The sequence below is a fragment of the Phragmites australis genome, chromosome 1 (assembly GCF_958298935.1).
Source record: "Phragmites australis chromosome 1, lpPhrAust1.1, whole genome shotgun sequence".
Taxonomy (NCBI): Eukaryota; Viridiplantae; Streptophyta; class Magnoliopsida; order Poales; family Poaceae; genus Phragmites; species Phragmites australis.
The window spans coordinates 32,483,266-32,493,834 of record NC_084921.1 but is presented as its reverse complement, the minus strand read 5'-3'; positions in this window follow the sequence as shown (position 1 = coordinate 32,493,834).

Genomic DNA, 10,569 nt, shown 5'->3' with positions numbered 1-10,569 from the left:
GGGTGAGAATAGGATTACACTTGCAATCTCAATATGTGGAGAAGGTCTTGAGCCACTTTGGCTATATAGAAAGTAAGACATTTCCATCACCTAATTATCTTAGTTTGATACTTCAAAGGAACAAAACAATTGCTAAGGATCAACTGAGATACTCTCAAATTGTTGGATCACTTATGTACTTAGCTAGCGCTATAAGGGCAAATATCACATTTGTTGTAAGCAAATTGAGCTAGTTTACTTCTAACCTAAGTAATGATCATTGGTGTGCACTTGAGCGAGTCATGCATTACTTGCTAGGTACTATGAAGTATGGACTTCACTATACTGAGTACCCATCAGTACTGGAGAGTTATAGTGATTCAAATTGTATTAGGAACAAGCAAACATTTGTGGGACTTTGAGATCTAGTGGGGATTGTTAGAATATATGGGCTTTGGCCTATTAGATATTGATAATAAGCTCTAATAAATCTGAATGACATAACATGTTGCAGTTCTTTAGCCCCACATTATTACTAGAGGTGGAGGGAGACCAACTTAAAAGGAGTTCCCTCCTTCACCTCTTAGCTCATGATGACTAGAAAAATACACTCACATGCTCACTCACATTACCTCGTCAAGTCGAGCCGAGCCGGGCCGGGCCATGGCGAATGGCACGTGTGCACGACACGTGCATGAATAGTCCACTGAAACTAGGTCAAATTGCTTGTGTAGGTGAAATTTTCTTTTGTAGTTTTATCTTTTGTTGCAGGGAAAAATGATCAACATGGCTATATATACAGAAACCAATCATGACACATCTTAGTTGTGCGGTTTCTCTGTATAAACCTACTGGCCGCTGACACACAAGGATACAATAAGTTAGGGCTTTGCCTCTTCCTCTTTGCTACATTCCTATCGGTAGACTACTCCATCTCATTGCATTAGCATGCACCGCCAATCAGAAGAGAAGGTCTCCAAAATACATCACCCTTGAGATCTTGCATCAGGTGAGCTTTTTGGGAAGTGCTTGGCCCGATTACTCATGATTTGCTTCATCTACCTTTTCTTTGTCATCATATGTTGTATCTTCATCACTAGGGGCTCTGCATCTCTCGCTGTCGATCGGTACATTCACTTGATTATATAATTTTATTTAGGGGTTAATTGAACTGTTTAGGATATCATCATACAATATGACTAGGTTGCTTCATCAGTTTGTATTCCTGATTTATCTAGAGATTAAACTGAACGTAAAAGTGTGTATTTATCAAGCAGTATGCTCTCCACACTCTCACCTTGGTTGAACCCTTTATGTTGTTTATAAGTATATCTAATGCTAAATTTCTATGTTTTTTGTATTACGTTCCAAATTTAGTATTGTTGTTGAATACAAGTCAAAACAAAAGAGATAGAAGACCTTCAGTGTGCTACTCGTGGCGGGTGAGGACCTTCAAGGCAAGCTGGGAGAACAGAGTGTTAACACTTGTACGTGGTACTTGGGCTATATGACTAGATAGCAAGAGCATGATCAATTGGTGCGTGACTTCTTGTTCAACCTGGACATTTCTGATTCCACCAAATGGAGATGGACAAATGACGGGAATATACCGACAGAAGTGCATATAAAATTCAGTTCGTAGCCAACATCAAAAGATTCAATATGAAGCCAGTTTAGAAGGCAAAACCAAAACCTAAATGCAAGTTTTTCACATGGGTGCTCATGCAAAATAAGATCCTAACAACAAACAACCTTGCAAAAAGGGGATGGCCTCATGGCCAGATCTGCAAAGCAGGTGTATGATGAAATCACATGTTGGTACGTATGAAATCTTAGAACTTCCAGAGCTACATGAATGCTCCACAATCAGAGGATGCTGGAAGAAAGCCCGACTAAGAATTGGCAAACATGTCTGGAAGGAATTCGATGGAGTAGTGATATATTTCTGGTGAATATCTAGAAAGAGCGCAAAAGGAGAGCCTTCCAAGGAGAACAATCAAATGCAATCACACTACAACAGAAACAGTCATCCGTGCCGCCCTATCAGTGCTGGTTATGATAGAACCGGCACTGATGAAGTATCAATGCCAGTTTGTAACTTCTTAGACTCGATCAACAATCGAGCCGGGTTAAATCGGCACTGATACTCAGTATCAGTGTCGGTTCATATTACAAGCCGGCACTAATAAGTCAAGTCTATATAGGCGTCGTCCTCTTCCCCAGTTATTCGCGCCAATCGAGCTGCCCCTCACCATCGAGCAGCCTCACTGTTGTCTCTTCGCATCAACCGAGCACACGGTGAGCTTCGCGGGGTCGTACTCTTCCTTTAGCGCTCCTCTTTTTCCCCTCGGCCCGAAGTCATGCCGCCTCGCACGCCGCCAGCGGAGCTCCGGGCGGGCCTATGCCCCTTTTTGCGTATCGTTGAGTCCGCATACCCGTGTAGATTCTCCAGCCACTGACCCTAGCCGAACGGCGCCGCCATCGTTGTCGGCGAGCTCGGCCGAACGCCGATGGCAATGGTTGTGAGCCATGTTTACCGAAGTGAACTTGGCCGGTCCCACTTTGCATGTGCTGGGCTAGGTACCGTTGGGTAAAAAAAGTATTTTAGAGCTTTAGATAATATTTTTATTTTAGTTAAATCAAAAATGCGAAATAGAATTATTGTTCAATGGTTAAATTGGCTAAAAAATTGTAAAATGTGTAGAAAAATGAATATTTCTCCAAAAATTATGAAACTAATTTTGTTAGCTTTGTTTTAGAATACTCTACATGTTAAAAATGCTAGGAGAATTGAAATATATATTTAAATTTCAATGGTTAATAAAATAGGTTTAAGCATTGATAATTCATAATTAATTATTGGTAAGTCCAAAATTGGTGAAATCAATTTTATTAATATTTTTAGTTTATTCCCTGTTCATTAAAAATACTCACCCTCATGATAAACATAATATTCATCTTTTTAATTTTTTCTAAACAGGATTAAGCTTTGCTTAAGCGTAATTAATTCAGGAAATTATTAAGTGTTTAACAATAATTCCAGTTAATACTCTAGTTGAGCTCTAATTGAGTATGCGATTATGCCATTGTTATCTAGATCTCCAATTTTGTAGTAGTGATTTAAGGGAAAAAAAAATGCTAAAATCACCTCTAAATATATTAAAACCTAGCTCCAATTTTGTAGTACTGAATTAGTTAAAAAGATTAAAATTACCTCTAAATAGATTAACATATTAAATATGAATATTGTGCTGTAGTTATGGTAAATTCACCTGCTAGTCGCAAGCGAACGCGGCAGTATTTAGAAGGTGGGTCCTCCGACCGAGACCAAGTGCCGGAAGGTGATGGGCCATCTATCATGGAGCAATCAAGATGCGAGGTAATTCAATAAATTAGATGTGCATTTTGAAATATTGCATGGTTATCATTTCATTGGATTTTTATTGATTGCAAAAATGTAATGATAATCATAAATTTGCAGATGATGATACAGTGGGACTGGCCAATTGGAGTAAATATCAACAAGTATGGTGTGACCATTGCAACCTCAAATTCATCAGATACAGAGATGAATCATTCGTACTTACCAAAGATGTTATACATGTCTTATATGTAAAGGACATGGACCCAGCTAACAAGGATGAGCGCCATGTGGTTCTTTAAGGAAAAATAAAGATTGTCTGTGTTGGGGATGTCATCGACAAGAAAGACTATAATCAATTCGATGATCTGCCTCCTTTCAAAGAGAATGTGAACATGCCTCTCATTGATGACACTGAAAAATCTAGCTACATATGTCGCGATCATAACGAAGCTATAATCGTTAAATGAAAGCAGCTTTGATGTAATAATAAATTTAGGATTCATTGTAATTTATATCAAGGACATGTATTAAGTAAGAATATACTTTAATTTGTATTAAGTAAAAAATTAATAGCTATCATTTATGCTTTAATTAGTACAAATAAAGCTATTGTATGATAGTTATAGATTTAATTCATATCTACTAAGAATATGCCTTAATTTCTATTAAGTAAAAAGCTATAATTTTTATTAAACATATACATTGCTTTATGTAACAAAGATGTATTCCACAAATTATAAACCTAATATAAAATAAATTACCTAATATACAATAAATTACAAACCTAAATATATAATAAATTACTTCCTAAAAAAATAATGATTATGTACTACACAAATTATAGATCTAATATAAACCCTAATATACAATAAATTACAAAACCTAGATATAAAAAAATGTTAAAAAATGGAGAACAATATCAGTGCTGGTTCTAGGAAAAAACTGACACTAATAGTCCTAGCATCAATGCCGACTGTAGACCACAACCGGTACTAATATGTTATCCCCCTAGATATCTCAGCACTTAGCTGCAGCCTCCTCTATTCATCTGCCGAAGCCATTGCTAATGCCCCTCACATCTCCCTGATGGCTCCCCAACATGTCGCCTCACCGATGGCCTCCTCCACATCACCCTGACGCGCCGGCCTCCTACCCAATGACCATGCTGGCCTCCTCCTCGATGACCGCGATGTCCTCCTCCTCGACCATTGCAGCGGCCTCCAAGATCCCGATGATGAGGGCCTCCTCCACGCCCCCTGAGAACCTCCTCCATGGCCTCCTCGTTCCCAATCCCGATGCCTCCCGGAGCACCTCCTCCCCGGCGGCTTGAGCCTAAGCCCGGCGCCCTGAGCTCCACTCCGGCGACCTCGTCCCCGAGGTCCACCCCAGCAACTTCCTCCCTGGCGCCACGAGCCCGAGCCCTTCCTCGTTGTGCTCCTCTACATCTTTGCGGTGAGTGGATTCATTTGATGCCGCCTGTGTCTCATGTGTTGTGCGAGTGGATTGAAGCATTTTTATTGTCATGTTAGACTCATTACTGCATGTACCTTAGAAATTAGAACACGCAGGTCAACGACTTGATGCTATGCAAATTTTGTGTCTTGAAGTGAAATTGCATTCATATATGTTTTGTTTACCTCATCTATGTTTTGTTTCAATATATCAATTCTAGCTTGTATGTTTAACTTGTACATTTCTATGAAAAAACAATTACATTGATTCTGTTCTGAAATATTACATAATCTAATTGCCTGAGGAGTGCAGGAAGAACTCAAGGTCCCTTTTATTTTAAGATGGAATGGCCAAGATTTTGTGCATCTAGAGGCAATGTCAATTTGCATGTATTTGTGAATCAGCCAACAAGTTCATGAAATACTTTGAGAAAAAATTAAGGATCGAGCTTTTAAGATTTTTTGTTCAGATTACACAAACAGATTATCTAAGCATACTTATGGAATTCAAGAGTTGTGTACGTTAAAAGAATGCCAACAAGGAATAACATTACTTGAAAAAAAATGGTTTTAGTATGCATACAACTGAATTAAATTTTCTGTTGTCTGCCAATTCCTTTCACTTTTTATAGGGAAAGAGTAGCTTCAAGCACTTTATCATTAGAAATATGAAGTCTAAATATAATCTTAAGAGGGATGAAACATATTTTTTTTGGATGAAAACTATCGCACATATTGTATGTCCTTCTCTTTTATGTGTTATTTTGATTTCTTAGTATGCTTACATTTTCCAAGGGGTAATTGAAAAAATAGGTGAAATTGCACGATTGTACTTTGAATTGAACCAAAAACAAATTTCAACGTTTTTTGTAAACTCAGATAGGATAGTAAATTAAACACTGTTGCACACATGGTTACTTTCCTTGAATCTACCTGGTTGTGCTATGCTATGCAATTTTTGTTAGTTGCGAGAATATTTACAAGTTCCAATAGATTATTTTTATTATAGCTCATAAAAGGTGATTTAGACTAATAAAAATAAATTATTTTATAATTCACCACAATTCTTGAAGCAGTGATGGTGTAGCAGTGAGAATCTGAAATACTCCGCATTCAAACTTTTTTGTATTTCTGGACTTTTTTATAAGAAAACTATAGTATTAGGAAGTAATAAATATATATCAATATATGTATATTAAAGTGTTCATTATTATATCGAGAGTAAACTGCACTTGCACCACCTTCTTGGAGTTTTGCCCCTTTACATCTCCTTTGAGCAAAACTCAGCAATTTGTACTCATATATAGCAACTTTTTGGTGTAATACCAATGGAGAATTATAGAGTCTAGAATTGTGGAGGGCAAGTGTTTTGAGACATTTTCTTTATGATGGGCAAGCCTGATATGGTGGGATAGATTTCAATCCTAATACTTTGTTCAAGAACTCATAAGAGCTAGTATAGTAGCTCCACATGGGGAGCGCTTCCATTGATACAATGGGGGAGAAAAGAGAAAAACGAGGGAAAGCAGTTAGGAAGCAAAATTAGAAAGCCGGATGGAAGTGCTATTACATGCACGCGCGTACTTCGTAACATAGCCCTTCTTTTGCCATCATTTGAGTGGATAAACAAATAGATACGCTCAAATATATACGTGTGTGGAGACCATCAATAACAACTTTAATTTGGTCCAATATTTGTTCTCAAATGTTTGCCATCATTTGAGTGGATACACAAATATATACGCTCAAAAATTAATTAAATTGTGTCCCTCTGGCTATAGACACATGGATTCCATGTGCGTGCTTACTGATTGATTCTTATGACTCGGTATTAGAGTTCCTCACAAATACTTATCATCACAGTATATATCAATAAAAAAATATTACATATGCTGCCTGAATTTTCACATAGCTGCAAGAAATTTGAATAGATGAAATTTTATATAGTAATGACGCGTACAAAATCAAGTCACCGCCCACAGACATACCCCAGATACAAGGCCTCTCCTTTAACTAGGATCCATCCTCGGATGATGCTCCGGAGCGAAGCAGTATCCCGTATGCATACCTCAACTTGATTCAACATGACGATGATGCTCCGGAGGGTCCGACCACTAATGATGCGCCAAAGGGTCCGACCACTGATGATGCGCTAGTGGGTCAGGAAGATGCCTGAGGGAAATTTTGTCATCATGCAGGTCGATTCAGCCGGGGAGCCCATAAAATATTTAGATGTACTCGGCCTGTTCAAGACAGCATGCGAGTGTCTTGTAAGGAATCACATCGCGATCACTTATAGAACTTGGAGAGGCAAACGAGGTGACAAATGGGTGGTTCCTGATAATATCAAGAAATTTATGTGGAGCAAGTTTGTCGCAAAAGTTTGAGTACCATGAAGGATGTAACATTGCCATAGCGAAGCATTAGGCCATAGTCATAATGGACATAATTTTTATGAATTTTAAGGGTAAATTGTACAGAGATTATCACTTGAAGGGTTGAACGCCAGACTAGGATGATTATCCGATGGTAAAAGATTTTTGGAATGATTTCGTGAAGTACAGGGATTTGGAAGAAGCAAAAAAGATAAGTGAAGCAAATAAGGTCAACTCCAAAAAGACTTTATACCCCCACAGAACTGGCACGTGTGGGTACGTGAGGAAACTTGACGAGTGGGAGAAGATGGAAGAAGACGTAACCAAAAATGGTGTCAAACCTATGGTAGCTAAGTGGATTCCATGAGTGAAGAACTACTTGTATGGGAGAGGGGTGACTCTTACGACTAATGGAAGCTTATGATTTCAAAAGCAAACTAGAACAGGAAGTCACACATAAGATTAGAGATGCTCACGTCCAGTCTTCCTAGGGATCTTTCTAGGTAGATAGAGAGAACGACGAGCTAACCTTGACACTGAAAAATAAGGAGCACACTGGTCGAACACGATACATGGATTTGAGGCCTTGGAAGGTCGGATTCGAACAAAACGCTGACACTTATAAGAGACAAAGAAAAGAAAATATGTCAGAAGTGATGACCCTTCTAAAAGAAGAACATGCAGAGGAGAGACGGATGACATACGCCAAAATAGCAGCAACTATTTAGCAAGCCAGGCAAGAGCAGTTAGCCATCACAGATAATGTTTTCATGATGAGCCACAAGAAACCAAGGACTATTTACTTGATTTTGTTCTTACGTACCAATTAAAGAGATACATAATTTTGCCTTACAACTTTGGGTATGTGTTTCTCTCCATTTTGTTCTACTCTTTTTGAGCAACATGACATTAGGACTTAGGACTAATTACCTACGGTGATATATGTGCAATTTTCACTAGGCCCTCTTTGTCATCCACATAGATCTTAGCAGTATCGTTGTCTTATACGTGAAAAGAAATCTAGTAGATGACTACCAATCCCTCATAGACTTGCTACAAAGGTAAACTAATCATTTCATTGATGCTTTAGTAAACTTTGAATTGATTGAATCTAAGTCTAGTTACGGTCAATAATCATACACGTACTAAATAATCATTTAATATGCTTTAGTAAACTTCAAATTAATTGAATCTAATCTAGTTACGGTCGATAATCACACGCATACAGGGGTGTACGTTTGCTACGTCAAGAGGAATGAATGTCACTTTCCATACTGGAAGGAATGGAAGTCGTAACCAACTTTCTTTGTAGGATTCAGACCGAGAGCAACAATTTATGTGGCTACTATGTATGTGTTGTAATGCATGGATTCACTGAACACAATTATAACATAATTATAGTAGCATTATCGATGTCGAGGTAACTGGTATACACATTGATGGCTAATTTTCATATTCCTATTCGTGTTCAAATAGAATGACTTCTTCAATTCTTGTAATTGCAAGAACTCGAGCTGGAAACAGGTATTATCATACCTAGAGAATCATCGCACTTTAGAAACAACTCTGTGGGTTCATCAATGACGAAGTCATTCTAGAGTCTGGCCAGTACCATGTTTTCATATGATACTGTTCAAACGCCGTCCCTTCACTTACCCCTAGAGTTTGTTACCTAATTCTTCTCAAGGCAAAAGCATAATCAGGGTCTTCGGTTAAATACAAAACTTAAATGAAGTCTTTTATTACCCTTTTGTTGCATACTTGTGTTAATTATGAACTTTTGTTACAAACTTGTCTTAGTTATAAACTTTAGTGAATGACATGTGAAAGAACATGGTTATGTATGCATGAATGAGATGAGATGTGAATTAATTTTGTATGTATGTGAGATTATATGTGCTGAGATAATTATATGTGCATGTGAAACTTGAATGCATGTTTATCTTGCTATATGTGCTATATGTGACATTATTTGTGATGTTGTCGACAACGGCTAGATTTCGTAAGGAGGGAGGGGCGATCAGTGTCAGCTCATGATAAAAAGTCGGTACTAATAGTCTAAGTATCAATGTCTGCTCCTTATTATGGATCGATACTAATACTCATTATCAATGCTAGTTCATAAACTGGCATTGAAAGTCACAGACTATTTGTATCGAGTAATTAGTGTTGGTTAAAAACCATCACTAATAGCATTTTCTAACTGGTACTTGTCGGTGATCTGGGAACCAGGGGTTCCCGAGTCCCGAGGCCAGGACAGCAAAATGCCACATGGCACCATCCCTCGGGGACCATCCCCCCGAGGGCCGAGAAAAGACAGTTCCGGAAGTTCCCCAAGGACCCGAGAAGAGGCAGTTCCGGGAGGGGTACTAGGGGCCATGAAGAGTTGGCCCCCGAGTACCCGGAGTTCCCCGAGGACCCGAGAAGAGCCAGTTCCGGGAGGGGTGCTCGGGAACATGAACAGTTGGCCCCCGAGTACCCGGAGTTTCCCGAGGACCCGAGAAGAGGTAGTTCCGGGAGGGGTGCTCAGGGCCATGAACAGTTGGCCCCCGAGTATCCGGAGTTCCCCGAGGACCCAAGAAGAGCCAGTTCCGGGAGGGGTGCTCGGGGCCGTGAACAGTTGGTCCCTGACTACCTAGAGTTCCCTGAGGACCTGAGAAACCCCTTGCCGGTGGACCCCACAAGGGCTTCACGGTGAGGTGTCAATCGGTGGGAGGCCCGATGCTACATTTAAGAGGGAGCGTGGTCTGTCACTTCCAACCACTCCCCCCACGCCTGTCGTACTAAGTATGTCAATCCCTGCCACCATCTGGTGGGGCGTGGGGACATTTAATGCAACGGGTCCCATCGCACGTCACCCTGCGGGGCCCATAAAGGAAACAGCTTAAAGATATCGTCGCTGGGCTCGAGGCATATCGCCTGTCACCCTACAGTGTCAGATCTGCTCTGACCGAACGGGCATGCGGGGATGTTCGGTGGTTGCCCGGTGGGCCCCCCTACACCTGCTAATGTTGGGCGTAATGGGCGATGGGACTGGCCGAAGGGGGCATTTTCAACCCCTGTAACATCAAACTGTAGACCCATAATGGTTGCTTTCCATTTATGGCTTACGGGAACTCGTGCCCACATTCTGGGCACACCGAGCCTCCCCCGGGTAGGATAAAAGGGGGGAGCACTTCGAAGAAAGAGAGGGGTGAACAAGTTTTAGAAGCCAAGCCAAGCTTTGACAGGGCGACTCGAAGCAAGAAGCAAGACCAAAGCTCTAGACTTAGACAAAAAAACCTTGTAACACAGAGATCCAGAGAAAGGCATTTCAAGAGCATTAATAGCACATCATACACACAGGAGTAGGGTATTACACTCTGTGCGGCCCGAACCTATCTAAAATCCCTTGAGCATT